At 43.3% G+C, this 18,120-nt stretch overlaps 1 protein-coding gene across 9 annotated transcripts in view; it reads right to left on the reverse strand.

The window, feature by feature from the left end:
- Positions 1 to 15,862, reverse strand: part of TENM2 (teneurin transmembrane protein 2) — a 616,658-nt gene extending 600,796 nt beyond the window's left edge. For 4 of the 9 annotated variants that reach the window (XM_021410399.1, XM_021410393.1, XM_021410392.1 and 1 more), the window contains exon 1: positions 15,657 to 15,832. The gene's annotated coding sequence lies outside the window, so the exon portion shown is untranslated. Of the gene's footprint in view, positions 1 to 15,656 lie in introns of all 9 variants that reach the window. The other 5 variants (XM_021410395.1, XM_021410388.1, XM_021410394.1 and 2 more) reach the window with 3 other exon arrangements.

An 18,120-nucleotide genomic window follows, 5' to 3' on the forward strand; every position in this document is an offset into this window, starting at 1 on the left:
GGCAGGAATTAAAGATGGCTTAAAAATCCAGGATCACAATCTCAGTTTTTTGTTGTTTTTTTTTAAGTATTATGAAATAGTCTCTTTGAAAATATATTTTCTGTGAACTGTGAAAGAATGAAAGAAATCCACAGTACTTGCAGTCTGAATCACACACAGCATTCATATTGCTTGTAACTACTTCTGTCTGAACTGAACAACTTTAACCAAGGTCTACATCCACCTTTTATGATCAAGCTCCTCCAAACTTACGCATTTACTACACAAAGTTTAGATGCTACCTGCAAGCAGATGGGATAAAGAAAATCTCATTTTCTTTAGACCTACTGAAGGATGTGATCACAGGCACAGTTAGATTTTTAAGCCCAGCCGTGGTACTTGTTACGTATATCAAATCCTTTGTGAGACAGAAACAACTGTCCTTTCAGCTGTGTAAGGGTATGCAACTGCAAGTATTTGGGTGCTGGTATTTTGGTTCTAAGAACATGCAGTAAATGAAAAGCCTGCTCCTAGAAAATATGGCAGTGACAGTAAGGGGATAAACCTCACTCCACCTTGGCACAGACCTTGGAAAAGCCCAGAATTCAAAGTGACAGTAAATTCAGTCCAAGTACGAAAGTCATAAACTGTTCAGGAACAGCCTGTGACAACTCGCTGTATTTTAAGAAGTTCATCCACATTTGATAAACCTGATTTGGAAACACAAACGTTTGTAAGTGCAGACCTAACTACTGCATGTGTGCTCTCTGCACCGGCTGTCGCCAAAGACAAGGTGCCCACGTCCAGACAGATAGATATATCCGAAGCAGAAAGGCCATCACGTTTGCTCATGTGCTGTCAGTTTGTTACAGATTACAAAATGAAAAATCTCTTCTCAGGTATTAGGCATCCACTCTTAATTCCTCATACAGGATACCAAACCAGCAAAATGATGATGGGCAGAACTACTGCATCAAGTGAGAAGAGAAAACAAATCATCCTGATAACAAATCTAAGAATTCCTATGCTTCTGAATCAGCATGATGCACTGAGTAGTTCACGTCCTGAGGCCGTTAGAGGGCGAGATCCCCAGCTACAGTACGACAGCCATTTCTCTTATGACAGGCATATGCTATAGAGGCAGCAGATACCAAAATAAAGTGAATCCTGCTGTCAAACCAAACTAAGGGAAGCAGCTCTGTAACACCCGTGCCTGGCTTGTGCTGCACCAGCATGAGGTATTACACAATGCCATCACACCATGCAAATGGGTTTCTATATGTCGTGGTCATTAGGAAGCAGTGTGAACTACATCTGACACAAACAGTTCTGTAATCTTCTGCACCACAGTGAAGAAAACTCCCAGAGATTAGGACCACCAGCTCAAGACCCCACTCCCACCTGCATTCCTGCCATTCTGCATTTCTGTGCAATTAAGCACACCTTGCATCAGCTGCAAACTTATAACCTTCAGTGCAGCAACCAAACAATACTCCAAGAGCCTTATTAACATCCTAGCTCAGAGTTCCACGAGCACCACACAGAACACACTAACACAACAGCTATCCCTTCCTAAACAAGATGCTACGTAACTTCAGTGCATTTTTCCCCACAACATAGTCGAGGATTTAACAGACATTGACCAAAAATAATCAAAATGCTGAAGACATATGAAGAACCTCTTAGGACAGGTTCTGCCCCAAAAATGTATACTGTGAAAGTGTAATAGAGAACTATGTCAATAAGACAAATGTTACAGAAAATGAGAAATTAGTAAAGCTTTAACCGTTGTTTTTTTCCTGACACAGCAGATGTAAGATGTGCAGTCCCTATCATCCATGCACTTGCCCAGTTCTGTTAGAGCAGTTAAATACAGCCTGGGGAAGTATATACAGATTATCCTCATGTTTCTAAGCTGCTTTACTTCCTATGTTTTTATTGATATATTAAATATTATGTCAGTATAGTAATTAAAAAAAAATTGTTATATTTCACTTTGTACCACATGGTGCTTTCTTTTAAGTGTTGAAATACATAACCTCCTTCCTCAATGTACTGGATGGAATTTTTCAGATCAGTTATTAGAAGCTTTTTAATATCTCATGAAGACTAAAAGATTTAAAAAAAAATCACTAATTATATTTCTTTTCAATGTACACGTATAGATCTTTAACTGGTAAACAACACATATTTTGGTATGACAAAGCTCAATAGGTACAATATGAATTATTTATTTCAATAATAATTCTGCAGTTAAGTACCTCCTGTTAACAAGAATTTACTTTAGACTTCCACCTCCATCTTCATGGAAGAAGTAAATAACAAAATCTAACTTCCACACTTATTTTTTGAAGGAAATTGTATGTATACATTCATATCCATCCAAAAGTTAAATTTATCTCAACACAGGAACAAAATAACAGCCTATATGGTGTTGTTCTTTCTCTAAAATAGATTCTGAGCAGCAAGAATTTCATCTGAGATTGTATGCCAAGCCTCAACTTGAACTGTACATTTGTAAACTTTCACTTTAAATTACTGATGCACAGAAGAAGGCAGATCCATCACTTCTGTCAGTGCTTGAAGACTTTTTTTTTTAGTTTTATTTTGTGTTTACTTTCTATCACTCAGAGAAATAATCAGTTACCTAGTGCTTCATAGATGAATGTTGTGTAGCTAGCAAAACTAGGTCATTATAGGAATCAGTATGTTGGACAAAAAAAATTACTTTGCAGGTAGCTAATGAAAATTCACTTAACTACACTTAAAGAGTATCACTGGCAGATGACAAAACAGATGAATGATCCACAAATGAGGAAAAAAATACTCTGCAAAAAGAAAGCGCATTTGTTTTTTAGCCACAGTTCAGAAATGTTTAACAAGATGTTTCAAGAGAAGACAAACTCCTTCCATTGCCCTTGTAGAAGGGTGTAAGCCTGTGTAACACAAAGCCTCATCCACTGACCCAACCCAGTGCCAGCATGACCAGAGTCACACAGGATGTCAATGCCACACAACAGCCAACGCTACTACAGAACAAGGAAACTACAAACTCACAAAACCAAACTTCTGGAGACAATTTAAGTACTTTTGCATCACTAATTTTTTGATTTAGCCATCTAAAGCAATGACATAAGGTTGAAAACATATCTAGATCAAAAATAATATGTTCACTCAGGAACACACCATCACATTACCTACGACAGCTACTCAACCAGTAACTAAAACGGCATAATGAGACCTTACACAGCCCTGTTTTACTGTCACACTTAAAAACACCACCTCACCTAAAAACTGAACTGGGCTTTGACATGGTATAGCAAGCTAAGGAGCATCAGCTCTTTTCTTCGGGAGCCTAAAACACTAGATCCATTCTTCCAACGAAGTCACTGAAATATCTGTACGGATCACAGCTCTATTGTTAGAGGTGAAAGACCCAGTTTAACAAAACCTGAAAAAATACTGCCAAGTTTGACAGATTTTTAAAACTAACGATTCAGTACCATTTGCTAACTGACCTTCATTAGAACTTTTTTCATTATCATGTTGCAAAACCCATTATGTTACTGACTGAAGCTATTAGTCACTAGGAAGCCATAACCACGTTCCCCAAAATGGGGAATCATCATTACCATTAATTTCAAAGGATAGCATTAAAACAGAAATACTGAATATTTTACCCACTAATTCCACTGTAATTTATATTATTAAAGCATACAGGAAGGTTATGCCAGCTTGGATGATTGGTCATTTTTTCTGAACACATCTGTTTTCAAGGGAAAGCCTGAACAGCACCTAGGGCATCTGTATTTCTCTATGATCTCAAGCACAATCTAGTTTTCTGTGCTTTATTTTATGTCAGGTTCAATTACTAAACAAGTACACGTTATTCTTTATTTGGCACTACACGTGGTCTCATTAGCTATTTGGGTGATACTGCTATACCTGAGATACATGATGCCAAATGAATTGCTTGCAATATGCAAATAGTTATCAGTACAAAATTTTAACTGCAGAGCTGGAAGTTTGCTATACCACTTAGGCGTTTTTGCTGAGCTGTTCTCTATCTTAACATCTTAGCCTTCACTTATCCATTAAGGGAAAAACTGTTATCACCCTTAAACATCCCCAAAAGAGGAAAAAAAAAAAAGTTGAACTAAAAACACCACAGTCCACCCTGTAATCACAGGAATTACAGTGAGTAAGTTCCAAAACTTTAAGTGTGCATGCATGCACAAATTCATATATACACATATGTACATACATATCTCCACAGACTCATATAATCTCATACAGCACTTTGACTGCTAAGGTCTGGTTCTGCCCTTCTTAAATTACCCAACTTATCAGTACTAACATGAAACAGCATGTCAATAGCTTGAAAAACACATCAAGTTTTTTATAGACATCCGTTCAGATTGACGTAATCCAGTACTCTGCAGGATAACACAGTTGGGGAGATGTCCATTATGAAGTTTTCTAGTTTGTCCCCTAGCTGCAAGCTGGTGTCAATGGCAGTTCTACCATCCTAGGTAGATGTCTGTCTATCTGTTCAGCAATATCACTCATGGTGACGACTTCACTACTTCCACAGATAAAATTTTTCATTGCTTGACTACTGTTATCATTCAAAAGAAGATTGTGAGTTTCCTCTAATTTCTAATCTCAACCTTGTTTGGTGAAACTGATCCGAGCCCCAGCGAAGTCCTACCCGAGAGCAGGGCTGTGTGAAGGGGACATGAAGCTGTGCCAGCTGTGGGAGTGAACAAGTAACCATTCTCGACTGGAATTCTTGCCTGGCAATGATGACAAGTTCTGAGGAGGAAAAGTCCTGTGGAAAAGAACTTTGTACCCAGGATGAGCAGAACTTAAGGCTTGCTGAAGAGACATCTAAGAACTGGGGAGCCAGGTAAATGGTTGTTTGGTGGAGTTAAAAGAAAAGGGCTAAACTGGGCACTCAGCATTCTACTGAACCTGAGCCATGGTAACTGAAAGAAGAATCTGAACCCATAATGCGCTGAGAGAAAGCGGAGAACAGGCCACCTAGCTACCATGTATCTGAAGTATAACACAGTTATTTTAGTTATTTTGTAAGACTCATCCACGGTCAGAGTAATCACAAAAGGAAGAGATAGCTTCTATAATAAAGCTGTTTATCTGAAATTAAAAATTGGATTAATTTTTCTTTTCCTCCTACGCTACTAGAACTTCATCCAACTTCTATCACCTTCCAGAACACTTACTAATTGAAACATTTTCATTTATATAAAAAAAATAAGCAACACGATGGCATAAGGTGCACAATTAGTAAACCTTCAGACAAGCATCTTTCCACTAAATTGATATATTTCAGGCAGTAAATTCAATTCCGAACAAATATACTGCAGCAAATCAAGAAGGAAAGCACAGTTTTTAAACAGAAAAGGATGAAAACTAACCGGCAGACTTTTGTCCACCAACAAACCTGGACCCTAATCTGCAGGACCATAACAGCCCTTTTCCTAAGCAGAGAATAAACCTATTTTTCAGTGCATTAACTAATTCTGCACCATTGCTTCCCCTTACTTAAAAAAAAAAAAAAAAAAAAAAAAAAGACTGTTTTCCATAATACAAAAAGCTATTATAGTTTTACTATGTGAGCAAACAGATATGTTAAATAACTGCTAAGTAGGGAAGATGAATAATAGCTCTACAGACTTCCACAGTAATCAAAGTGGAAATAAATATTCATTCATAACATTCCACTTTTACCTATAATACACAGGTAATAGACCTAAACAAGATTTCATACACAATGGAAGAAATGGCACCAAGTATTCAGACAGCTTCTGACAACAAGATAACCAGTCAGCAATGAACATTAAACTATATGCCTGTAAAACTTTTCTCATCAGTGTCATGGCTGAAGAGAGCAAAGAAGGGAAGGAGGAAGAATAGCAGGAGGAGAAAAAGAAGCATCACCCAACCAAAGAAGTAATAGCAGACAGCTGATAAATTCAGCAGCTGACACAGAAAGCATCATCCTAAAGCATACAGTGGTGCACATCATCAGTTCTCACATGGGCAGACCTGTTCATAACAAATACAAGGAATTATACTTCAAGATGTTCCTGAACTGACCCAACCAAGTCAAATAATTCCTGCTCATGGAATATTTTTAATACAGGTGGAGTAAGAAAGAAGACAGCAAGAAAGACCTGAAGCTACATTAAAGTCACTACTTGGGCCCAGGAAACAAAGAAGAGCGGCCATATTCCTTTCACGAGGTAAGACACAGCAATATGCAGCTGCCTTTGTACTACCAGGAAAATTCATTATATTCCTTTGTTGGCATTCACTGCATGAATGGTGTACGGTAGAGTAACATTAAAACTCATATAGAATATTTTTCCTTCAACCTCAGTAACTGCCCAAAGCATGCAGTTACCTCCCCCCTTTATTTTCTTTACGCAACAGAAGAAGCACTTATGAACAACATAAACTCTCTTCCCCATACAGTAGAGCTTGTATAAGCAAGGTTTGATCCAAAGCCACTGTAGTCATTGTGAGACACTCATGAATTCCAACTGCCACAAATTCTAGCTCATAGATATGAATTTGTTGCTGCTTATTTAGAAAGTAAAACTTGTTAGCTATAAATCATAGTAGGCCATAATATTAGCACAGCACAACTTAAGTACTAAATGGCACTTCATTAGCAAAATTAAGATGACATCTAACTATCTTTTACGTTTCCTTCTTTAAAAGTCATCAATTAAATTAAACTGCAAATGGATGACAGTAGGACAATGATGCTTCTAGCAGAGCTTGCCATAAGCTTGCCGTAACACCTTTCCCACACACAGGCATTTAACACCAAAAGGAGAGTAATGACTATTTACAGGATTGAACCACTGAACTGAAACACCTATTCCAGGCTTAACTGTCTTTGTATCTAAATTTTGTATGTTGCAGATTTACAGGAACTCCTACTTTATAATTCATGGGTACAAAGTACTTGTTTGGATGGCAAGTGCTTCAGGATTTTTGGAATATCTATCAGGCTTCAGCTTTACTAGGACTAATCCAGTTTGACTATACTTAGGATACATAACACTTGATTCAAGGAGTCAGGAAGTTTTCAATCAGACATTCTAGTGCCTAGGGCTCAGTGGAAAAGCTCTGTCAAATGGAGGTAGTACAAAGCAGCAATTTAACAGCTTTTGAGAGGTTCCAAATTTCACACCTCATATCACTTCCCTTCTACGGGAAAAACAGAATTCACAAATAGCGTGGTTGTCTCCTTTGCGTGGTGCCACCAGGGAAGAAGGGAAAGACCATCTATGTTGGGATTATCAGCAGTGTCTGTGTTCTGACATTCCCCTGGAAGACTACTGAGGTAAAGAGGGTGACAGTTCTCCCTACAAAGAGGAAGCACCATCCAGAAGCTGGCCTTAAGCTAATTGAGGTACAATTACAAATCCTAATCCTATGCTAACATCAAGACCTGCAGAACTGGCAGTGCTTAAACACTCCCATACTGGCCCAGCCAGTGACAGTCATGGGCAGAGAGTGACAGGCATGGAGGAAGTGCTTAAGCTGCTCTGAAAAAGAGCTATCTATTAGGGGCTTGTATTTTGGACGTTTTGAGAAACACAGGGGGAAGCGATTACTGATCCTTTAAAGGAACAATGCAGAGGAAAAAAAAAAAAGGCAATTTAAGCCTGGAGTTAGCTGATACAGAATGCCAGCCGAACTAGAGCAACCTGCCGAGGCCCCTGGGATTGCTGGAAAGATGGAAGAAGAGTTTCAGTTAGGTAATTAAAGCTTCAATAGAAGAATAAATACTCCACAGGCAATCCATGGGTTCTTCTCACCTCTCACCACTTCTCTCCAGCAGTGACAGCTGCTTGTGAAAGTGAAAGGAAAGGTCTCTCTGACTCAACTCATTAGCTAGTAATCCTCAGCGGTGATGCAAGGAGCACGGTACCAGGAGGGCTGCCAGCCCATCCCTCACTACTCCTAGGCAGAACACAGGACTACAGGCCTGCCAGCGCCTCCCTCAGAAAAGAAATGCAGTGGCAAAGCCGCCAACGCAAGCCTGAAAGAGCAACACTCAGGTCACTGTTCTCCATGTTTGTCTCCTCCTCCCTCTTCTTCACATCCCCAAGGTGAAGAGGCCCCTGATGCAAGAGGTGACACCTTCCTGAGGAGTGATTCCAGAAGCAGGAGGATGAGAGCTGACAGTGATCTGTCAGCTGAATTCACTACTGCAGCTTTTTTAAACAATTGTGACTTCGATCCCCTTAAAAAAAAAAGAAAAAGAAAAAAGGAAAAGAAAAAAGCCTACATTCTGCTGCCCAGCGAGCACGTGGGTCTTGAACACTGACAGGCCTTTCTGCAGAGGTCTGTTCTGTGCAGCCTCACTCACGTCACTCCTCACTCCTCAACCTCAAAGAGGTTCTGCAGAAGGAAAAAGGTGACAACGCTCTGGATTTCTGTCTGCTTTTCCTTCAGAAAGCTGGAAGAAAGGCAACCATACGGCTTATCCTTTATTCTATGGGAGAGGCCACTGGCGTCAGCTCAGATTTGCACTGGAATGCCACATACTTCAGTACTGGTTAATAAAGCTGTGACCTCCAGATTCAGAGCTGCACTGGAGACCTGCTCAGACTGCTCTGTGCTCCCAGCAAGCAGCTGGAGGGAGAGGGAAAGGGGATGATTTTGGTCATTCTCTATGCAGAGAGACCACTACTGCCAGCTCACTCCCAGCAAAAGCAAGCTTTGGCTCCTGTGGTGATCAATCCTTTAGACAAATCTTAGTTACTTCATTGCTCTGTAGATTATTAATAATATACTTCACTGTCTACTTCTCATACGTAGTTTTGGAATGACCTAACCACCAAGCGCACACCACTTATTTTGGACGCCTTACCTAAAACAAGTACATTCAGTTTTCTTTCCCAGGAATTCCCAGGAGGTATGGATGCAAGATAACACCCAGAGGGACGTTAAGAACTCATCTTAAAGGAAATAGGCCTATCAGAAATTTGGAGCATCTTATAGGTACCGCTCATTTCTAGACAGTCAACTTTCTTCAGAAATGCTCTCCACTGCTCCATTGCTAACCCGGACCTGCACGCTCACAGCTTCCCAGGGCAGTCTGTCAGTGATCTTCCACTGATCCTTAGGCCACATGTCAACAAAGCAGAAGGAACTGCAAAGCAGTTCTGTATCTTAACTGCCAGCAGACCTTCATGTGTCACAGGAATGTTTACATAAGCTTCATCGTATTTTAGGGAACCGCACATATATAATACAAAAAAACTCAGACAAATCAAACTGTTACAAAATTATTAAGATTACAGATCCACTTTCATGGCACGAGTGTGTTTACTTACAGCTATAGTTACAATTATCTTGTTTCAAGTCATTCAAATATTTAGACAACTCTTGGTTTACATAAGAAATTTCCCCATGATTGGAAAGAATCTGTCAAAATAATTACTTTTCCTGTATGACACAGTAACAATTTCTTTGATATTAGTGCCCAGTCAGCTATGTTGAAGTGGAAGAGGAAACAATTTCCCTTCCCCTATGCGGGCTTACATTCTTCTGTGGATACGCATCTTCAGCATTGGGAAACCCTCTATCTCTCTAGCACAAAAAACACTGGAAATTATAAAAACATTTTCTCTGTGAAAAAAAAAGTTATAAAAAATGCCTACAAAGGAAAACACACCCGGAGAGAACGTTCTGCATTCCTGACCATAGTTGTGCCAGCTCCAAATAAGCCACGATCTTCTGGGTGGCCCTACACACACACACACACACACACACACACAAACAAAACAAACAAACAAAAAAAAAAACAGCAACCCACAAAGCAGATGCACCAACAACCTGCACACGTGCACTAAAACCTGTTATCTGTGTAAATACATATTAACATGAAGAACTATTAAAAGCCTAATTAATCAGTAATGGTGCTTACCAAAGGAGGTAGCTATGGAACAACTGGTCAAACAGCACACACTGATGGACATTTTTAATGAAATTTGGTTTGGATTTTTTTATACGCAGTTAAGTACATCAAACTGCACAGCACTTATTCTAAGTTGGTTCAAAAACTAATTTAATATTGCAAGTACCTAGTGCTTGATATTCCTTTCTAGTGAATATATATTTTATCTACTCTAATGCATTTAATATTTACCAATAGAATTTAACTTCAATTGGTACAAAGCCAATGTCTCGTTTTTCTCCCAGAATCTGATCCCAATAAAGTATTTCCTATGATATTGGCAAGGTGCACGTAGCAAGTACAGTGAGCTTCATTTTCAAGATAAAGAATCTTTTCTCTGGTGTTGCTGTTATATTTCAACATCAAGTATTCTGCTTTTCTAAATACTCAATACTTTTTTTGGTTGAAAAAGCTATTTGCTCCCTTTTTAGTATGTTGGAGCACACTATTATGATAACTCTTACTTCAGTGTAGATAGCTGCATTTTAAGGAGAGATTAGAAAAGCCACCAAGCAATCTATACTTACAAAATGCTTTGGAAAAACCTTACTACGCTGAGTGGATATGCTATGGTTTACTGTTTTTATGTATGCTTACACATAGATCCTATACTACTATGAACAATGACTTCAGAACAGAATGTATATGGTTTCCACTTACATAAATTCACACATGTCTTTTCAAGCTCACAGTTTTCCACAACACAGTTTACAGATAGCACTGTACAGAACCATTCAAAAAACACAATTCAAACAGAACCAACTTTTTTTTGGCTTAAGAAAAATGACTTTCCTAAATGTTTTCTTCCCCAGTAACTTAACAGACATTCTTACATAGCTAACCATGGAAATACAAGCACAGGGACAGGCTGCTTGCTATCCCACACAACGCAACATGTGGGAACACAACTCGCAGGTGCAGCGCTGCACCTCGGCAGGCCTCAGCTCACATCTGCAACCACACCTTCTCTGGGGCTCAGACTGCCGTTCAGAACTGCACGCTGGATAAGCAAGAGAAGACAGCTCTGTTCTACTGCCTGTCCTCACCGCGCGTCCTCCAGGAGCACATCACCGGCCGCTCTCCGCACGCGGCCCCACGCACAGCCGTGCCCTGCACCGCCTCCAGACACAGCCCCTCCACGACGACTTAACACAGTTAGTGCTTCCTTACCCTTAGGAAGTCTTTCTCCGAGGTCTTTGTTAATGATTTTGATAGGTTCGCACAGCCCTATGAACAGTCCCTTGTGCTTTCCTTACCTGTGTGGTCTGAGAAACAACGGATAAATTTGGAGACTTCAGGCAAGTCAAAAGCTTTGAAAGCTCTGACTGAGGACACATGGGCGGTTACAGTACACCTGACACAAGCATGAAAATCCTTCAAGAGAAACTGCTTGTACATTTTATACAGTTTTAACATACATTTGTAGGTCTCAGTTTGTGTTTTGGCTAAACGTACATACCCGCATACCAAAAAAATCCCTTAAGAAGAAAACCAGAATGCCAACTATTATCCAGAAACAAGATGAGTGATACCTTGTTCTTAATTTCCCCACACTACCTGACAGCATTTGTAATTTTTTTTTTTTTAATCAAAAACAGAAAGACACTAACAAAACACATGCCACAAAAAACCAGTGCCCCATAGCCCACATCCCCCACCTCACTGCCACCCAGCGTTCCACTGATCAAGCCACAAAAAGCATCTCTCTAAAACCTGCCCTTGAGTTACAGACGTGTGAGCTGGAGTCAGCAGTTGTCCAGAAGGGTCTGAACACGGCACTGCTGTGCGGCACAGGGCATCACACACTCGCCCGCCCGCAACTCAGCGCTGTGCGGCTTGGTGCTAAAATCCCATAATTACATCCCTATACGGGAGACTACTCGGTTATTAATGCTCCTCAATAAACATGAAAGGAGACAATTTATTACTATTTGGCACTGAATGTCAGTCAATTCAACCAAGAAGAACCTATTTTAAAAGTTAATAATAAAAAATGAATAACATCTAAGCTTAACGTATTTCCTGCTTATCCAAAAAGTCTATTTGATAATATTGAGTTAGTCAGCAAGGTGGATTTAAAACAATGCATTTGAACTTCAACAGCATTATGAGATCCCAATGCAGACCAATAATTGTGAGACAAAATTCAGCTAACAGGAGATGTCCCAATGCATCTTCTAAATCCATACGTGGATTAGGCAAGACTATATTGCAGAAAACATTTTAGTTCAGAATACCTTGCTGCAGCCACTCAGCTAAATGGAAACTGTGACTCTGAATAAGGATCAGCACACGGGGTTCTTTAAGGCTGCAGAGATGGCCAGGACACCAATCTGGTCCGCTCTGTGGCTGGCACATCAGATACAGCCACAGGCATTTCATACGCTGCCTCCTACATAAGCTAAAAGCACACCGCACACGAACCGCTTTGTGCAGTGAGAAATTAGAGAAGTGAGTCACTGCCAGTTGGTAAGAAGTCTCTGGGATGTGACAGCACAGGTCACAAAGCACGGACCAGCTCTGCACACGTTTCATAACAGCAAAACTATCTCCTCTATTCCAGCACTACAAGCATAACACGAAACTGTTCTTCCTGATAGAGATCTTGTGAAATTATAAGTGCAATACTGTTAAAAAAAAAAGCCTGGAAAAAAAATTGCTGTATTCATTACATACAACCTTCTGACAAAGCAAGCAAGGACTAAAATCTCTCCGATCAATCAGTTTAGTAGAATAGATTTAATTTAATTTATATTCTAAGGCTGTATTTACTTCCCTGCACACTGAGGGTAAGAACAAACAAACAAACAAACAAACAAAAAAACCCCCAACCAAAAACCTCCAGCCTTTTTAGAACTACCTGTTTGTACAATAGGTGAAATTTGCTTTTATTAAAGGTCCATTCCAATGAATTCTTGGCCTCATCTTTAAGCACGGACTTCAGTGGTGCTGCTGCTGCTCCTGCGTGTACCTTCTGCCAAAAATATTAAGGACTGAGGGATTAAATTGGCAGTAAACTACAAACAAACACGCAACAGCTTTTCAAACATCGGTATATTGACTGGAGTGGTCTAGCAGTGGCTCGAGCTTCGTCTCTGTATAATACGACCTTCAGTTTAATTTGACCTCTCAGGCAAGGAAGTCTAGACATTGACCTTGATTGAACAGAAGGAACATTTTTCCCTTTTCTATGCTGTTCTAAGGAATTTCAAGCCCAAGATCGCTAATCCAGCTTACACCTTTACTTACTCTAACAAAAATATTTTGCAGAAAAAATTTTCTTTGGCTGCAGAAACCAAAGTGACAGTATGTGACAGGAATATGCCAAAGTCATGACCATAATATGTCACAAGATGATATGTATTGCTGTTTTTCCCAGAATTAAAACCGTTCTTTAAAAAGGCAGAGAAATGTGACTGCAAGGCCCTTCAAATCAATGCTCCTACCCCTATCAAGGTCTGCGACCCAACGAGAGCAAGTATCTCCTCTGTTTTCTCAGGCAGCTCTTCGACTCGCAGTACAAAATACCAAAAACGAAAAAACTGTTCATTTTAATTAGAGGAAAACATCACTAGTGATGTTCACATGTTAATTTTCTCCAAGCTATATAATCAGTTGAAATCTTAATGACATAGAAATATGATTATTTTATTGTCATTATCCACATCAGAAATAAGCACACAGAGAATTAAAGGATTACCGCTTTCATATAAGTGCTATTTAATAAGAAATGTTTAGAAATCAGCAGAATAAAAATCAAACATTATCCAGACCAAAACTTTTTTTTTTTTTTTTTTTTTTTTTTTGATATGCTGAACATGCGCTAACATTTGAAGGAAATAGCAGTGCGAGTTGTTAGGTGTTGCCAGGACACAAAGCAACCACAGCTAAAAAAGTTTTTTCCCAGAAGTGATTTAAAGCCCAGACTTCACAGCTGGCTTCCCGCATACAATACAGTCTAAATCAGTGCAAAATATTAATATTTTTCATCTATTACCCAGAGACCAGAAACCTCAGCATATGGGCCAAGCTAGATTAATCTTTAACCTGGTTAGTGATTCGCTAGCATACTCGGAAATGATGCCCACATACATTGTTTGTACACACTTCTAAACCTTGCCCATGCAAGAAATGCCATTAACACCTTCAGGCTGCCAGCCCCTGGTGGGAATCCCCTTTACCCAGCCCTTACACAAGCCCCTTTGAAAAACACCCACCATCATCAGGTACAGCGGAGACTCGCCAGTCTCTCAAATCAGTGTAAAATGAATTCTGACACAAACATCCTCAAGAGAGAACCACTTCTGTGCTCTTCTAAAGTTTGAAGAACCATCAAACTGTACAACCAAGGTTAACAACAAAACTCGCATCCAGTAACCCTACTAACAGGTGACACTGCTCCTCCACCAACTCCGCACACAGCGTACAAGGACCTCGTTCTGGAAACAGAGAAGATTTTAAGCAGCATTCCATGAAGTGCTCTGCGAGGACGCTGGGTAGCTGCGTGCTACTGACAGTGTGTGTTCTGTATTGTTTCCATCAAGCCCTGTTTTCTGAGATTGCTGCGTTACTGCTGCTTACAGACTTCACTTCCGTAAAACGCACACATTTGGAATTTCTTTGATCTCACGTAACGTTTTGCCTATAATTCCAAACATGTAGGCACTGTAAACAGAGTCACCTTCAGTTCCATGCTCCTGCACTTGAATCCTGCTGCTACACCTGCTTTCTCCACCTAACGCATGGCTGGTAAATTTGCACAAGTACAAACCAAACATTTTCTACATAAACACACAAATACACACGTACACAAATACAGACACACAGACAGTGCTTGTCACTGCAGCTCGAACCAGGACAGAACACTGAAGTACGAGGGAAAAAAAAAAAAAAGAAAGAAAGAAAGAAAGCATAAGCAGCACTGTAACACGGCAGCAGCACGCAGCCTCCCGAAACTGTTACAGCTGGACGTTTACAGCAGCACTCAGAAACATCCTACCAAGTGCGCTGCAGAGCGAGGCGCTGGGGCCGGCAGCCGCCGGACTCGGGCTGGCCCCGCGGAACGCGGCTCCCGGCGCTCGGTGCGGGGCCGCCGCGGGACCCACAGAGCAGCGCCGCGCGCACGGCCCCGGCTCGGTAACGCGCGGTTCCGAGCGGCTCCGCGCTGGGCTGTCCGCGACACACCGCGCGCCTCCGTGCTCGTCGGCTGCGAGCAACGCGACGCCGCCGTCCTTACTGCTCCCTGCAAGCCTGCAGCAGCGATGCGAAGCGGCGGGTACTAATTCCCGTTCGGCACACGGCCGCCCGCCGCCTCTCCGCCTTTCCGCCTCTCCTCACCCAGGCGCACCGCGCACGGCAGTTTCTGAATCAGCGATACCTTTCCACGCTGTCGGCAGAGGCTGACGCGAAATCGCGCTTCCTCCTCAGACGCGTGGGAAAAAGGGGAAAAAACCGACAGAGGAGCGAAGCGGCCGCACCGACAGCGGCAACACCGGCAAGCAGGGGCGAGGAGCGCAGGACCGGGCTGGAGCCGGCGCGGCGCGGCACAGCGCGCAGGGAGCGCCCCGGGGCCGCCGGCAGCTGCGGAGCGCAGCGCCCAACTGCAGGGAGCGGGCGCGGGGAGCGCCGAGCGGAGCCCGGAGCGCGCAGGCGAGGAAAAGTGAGGAGCATTTACCAGCAGCGGGAGCAGGTCGAGCAGCCCGAGTGCCTCGCTGCGTCTCTGGGAGATAACTTCGCACCGGTGCGGATTCCTTCACTGGCGAGGGACACCCCCTTCCTTCCTCTCCTTCCTGTCCCGTCCCTCCCCCGAGCGGCGGCGCAGCGGCAGCCTCCCGCCGCCCCCGGGCAGCGGCGCGGCACGGCACGGGGCTGCGGGCGGAGGAGCGCGGCCCCGCAGCCGTCCGCCCAGCCGCGCTCTGGCTGCAGCCCCGCCGGCCCCCGGCTGCACGCGCCGCGGCCGGGCCGACAGCCAATCCCCGCGCTCGGCACCCGGCCGCGCGCGCGCAGCGCCCCCCGCGCACAGCCGGGGCCGGGCGGCAGCGGGCGGGCAGCAGCGCCCGGGCGGCACCGCGCGGCGCGGCGCGAGAGGGACCCTGGGGATTTCGCCGGCACCGCGCTTCGCGCCGCGCCCGTCTCCCGGCGGGGCTGCCCCGGCCGCGCGCTGCCGCAGCGGTGCGGCCCCGGTGGGAAGGACTGAGGCGCTCCGCGGAGGCCGCCGCCGGCCGTTCCCGCAGAGCCGTGAGGCGGCGGCGCTGAGGCGGCGCGGTGGGCCCGGCCCCACTCCGCGCGCATCCCGCGCCCCTCAGCGCCCCGTGGCACCCGGCCGCGCCGTGCGGGGCTCCCCGGCCCTCCCGCAGCGCCGGGAGCTTAGTGCTGGTGCCGGCGCCTCCTTCTCACCGTGGAACGAAAATTAATGAATAAAACCAACCCTCATCCCTGGAACACCTGTTAAAATATCACTTCCCTCTTTTTGACACAAGTTTGGGGCATTTCAAGGAACAGTTCTGCGCTTCTTCAGGGAGGAAACCGCTCAGTAGCATCCTCCTGTTGAGGAGGCAGCCACCAGAACCAGGCCTTCCTCCACCCCAGCACCACATCCCACCTCTGAGCCCCGTGCACAACAGTTCACCTCTTCTGTAGCACGCAGTTAAGCACTGGCTGTTACCTAAATTTTCCCTCTCCTTACCCTACCAACCAGTGACAGCACCAATGGCACCAATAGGCAGCACCACAGCAGCACCGATCAGGCCAGAGAACGGCATGCCGCTAGGCACGAGCTGATGTCACTGTACAACTTTTTGCAGATTGTTGGCAAGGCCAGGGGAAAGCAGCTACTTAATTTAATCAGGATACCCAAACCCGCAGTAAAGGAGCCTCAGATGGGCAGCACACAGCAGCACCGCCTTTTAGCTGCTGGTAAAACACAATCTTTGTGTCTATATTCCATAGAAAAGAAAACCTGCGTTGAGAAAGGAACTGAACAGGAGCGCGGTGCGTTACCTGTAGCATACTGTAAATGTCTGATTAGAGAGAAACTACAGCAGAGTTAATTTTCTGACTGCAGCTATAGTTTTGTAATTGTCAACAAAGAGCAAGAGTTTGAAGGGGCAATCCAGAAATCAGCAGGGAAGTATCTCTCAGCTTTTCAAGGTTAATTGAGAAGAGGGAATAGCTGAGCGTAGTAGCAGAGCCTGGCAAATTACATGCGATGCTGTAGCTTGAGGACTGCATTTATTCACAGGGGTGAAGAATGTCCATGTAGCCACAACTTCTCCCTGGCCTCATCCTTTTCTACGGTGTTTCACAGATTTCAAGATGTGTCCTTGTCTCAAATGCTGTGGACCAAATTTTAACATAATGTGCATGGTGATGCGTTGACTACGCAGAGAGATGTCTGTATGGAAATACTGTGATCGTCACTTTTACTGGAAGTACCATCTCTGCTTGAAAATAAAGCAGACTGCAAAAATGAATGATAGAGATATATTAAAAAGATTGTTGCAGTTAAGTAATGAGTTGTCCCTGTCAAGACGAAAGACTGCGAATTAAACTGAGATGGGAAACAAATCTTGTCACCGTACGTTTCGATGCAAAACAGGTTCTAGTGAAAAGGCTATGGAATGTCTGTAATAGTGGCCTGTAACGCACGTGCCTTGATCCTTCTGAGTACTGAACAGAAATTAGCAAAACACAAAGCCTGCCTAGACTGTATGTTGTAAAGATCTTTGCAAGTCCTCCTCTTGTAGGAGTATTTTTTGTAGTGATGGAGAGACTGTGTCAGAGCTTCTTGATGTCTTCATCAGTGATTTGAGAGAACAAATGGCCAGTTAAATGCCATGCAACAAAGATTTGTTGATGGTCAATTATGATGTATCCATCATAATTGGTTAATGGCCTAGGCCAATCTCGATGCCTTGGTAAGGCGGCCTCATTTGTTCAACACAAGTGCTGAAGTCAAGGTCAGGTATCTACTAAGAAAGAATGCGGGTTACATTTCAGTTTGGGGAGCTTTTCTGGAAAGTAGTTTACCAAAAGTGGAATTACTTTGTCCTGGTGAATGACTGAATACACGCACCCAGCGCTACAGGCTGGTACACAGCACAGCTGCGAGTGGAAAGGCAGCTGAGGGGGCATCACAG

This window comes from Numida meleagris, chromosome 12, assembly GCF_002078875.1.
Source record: "Numida meleagris isolate 19003 breed g44 Domestic line chromosome 12, NumMel1.0, whole genome shotgun sequence".
NCBI classification, from domain to species: domain Eukaryota; kingdom Metazoa; phylum Chordata; class Aves; order Galliformes; family Numididae; genus Numida; species Numida meleagris.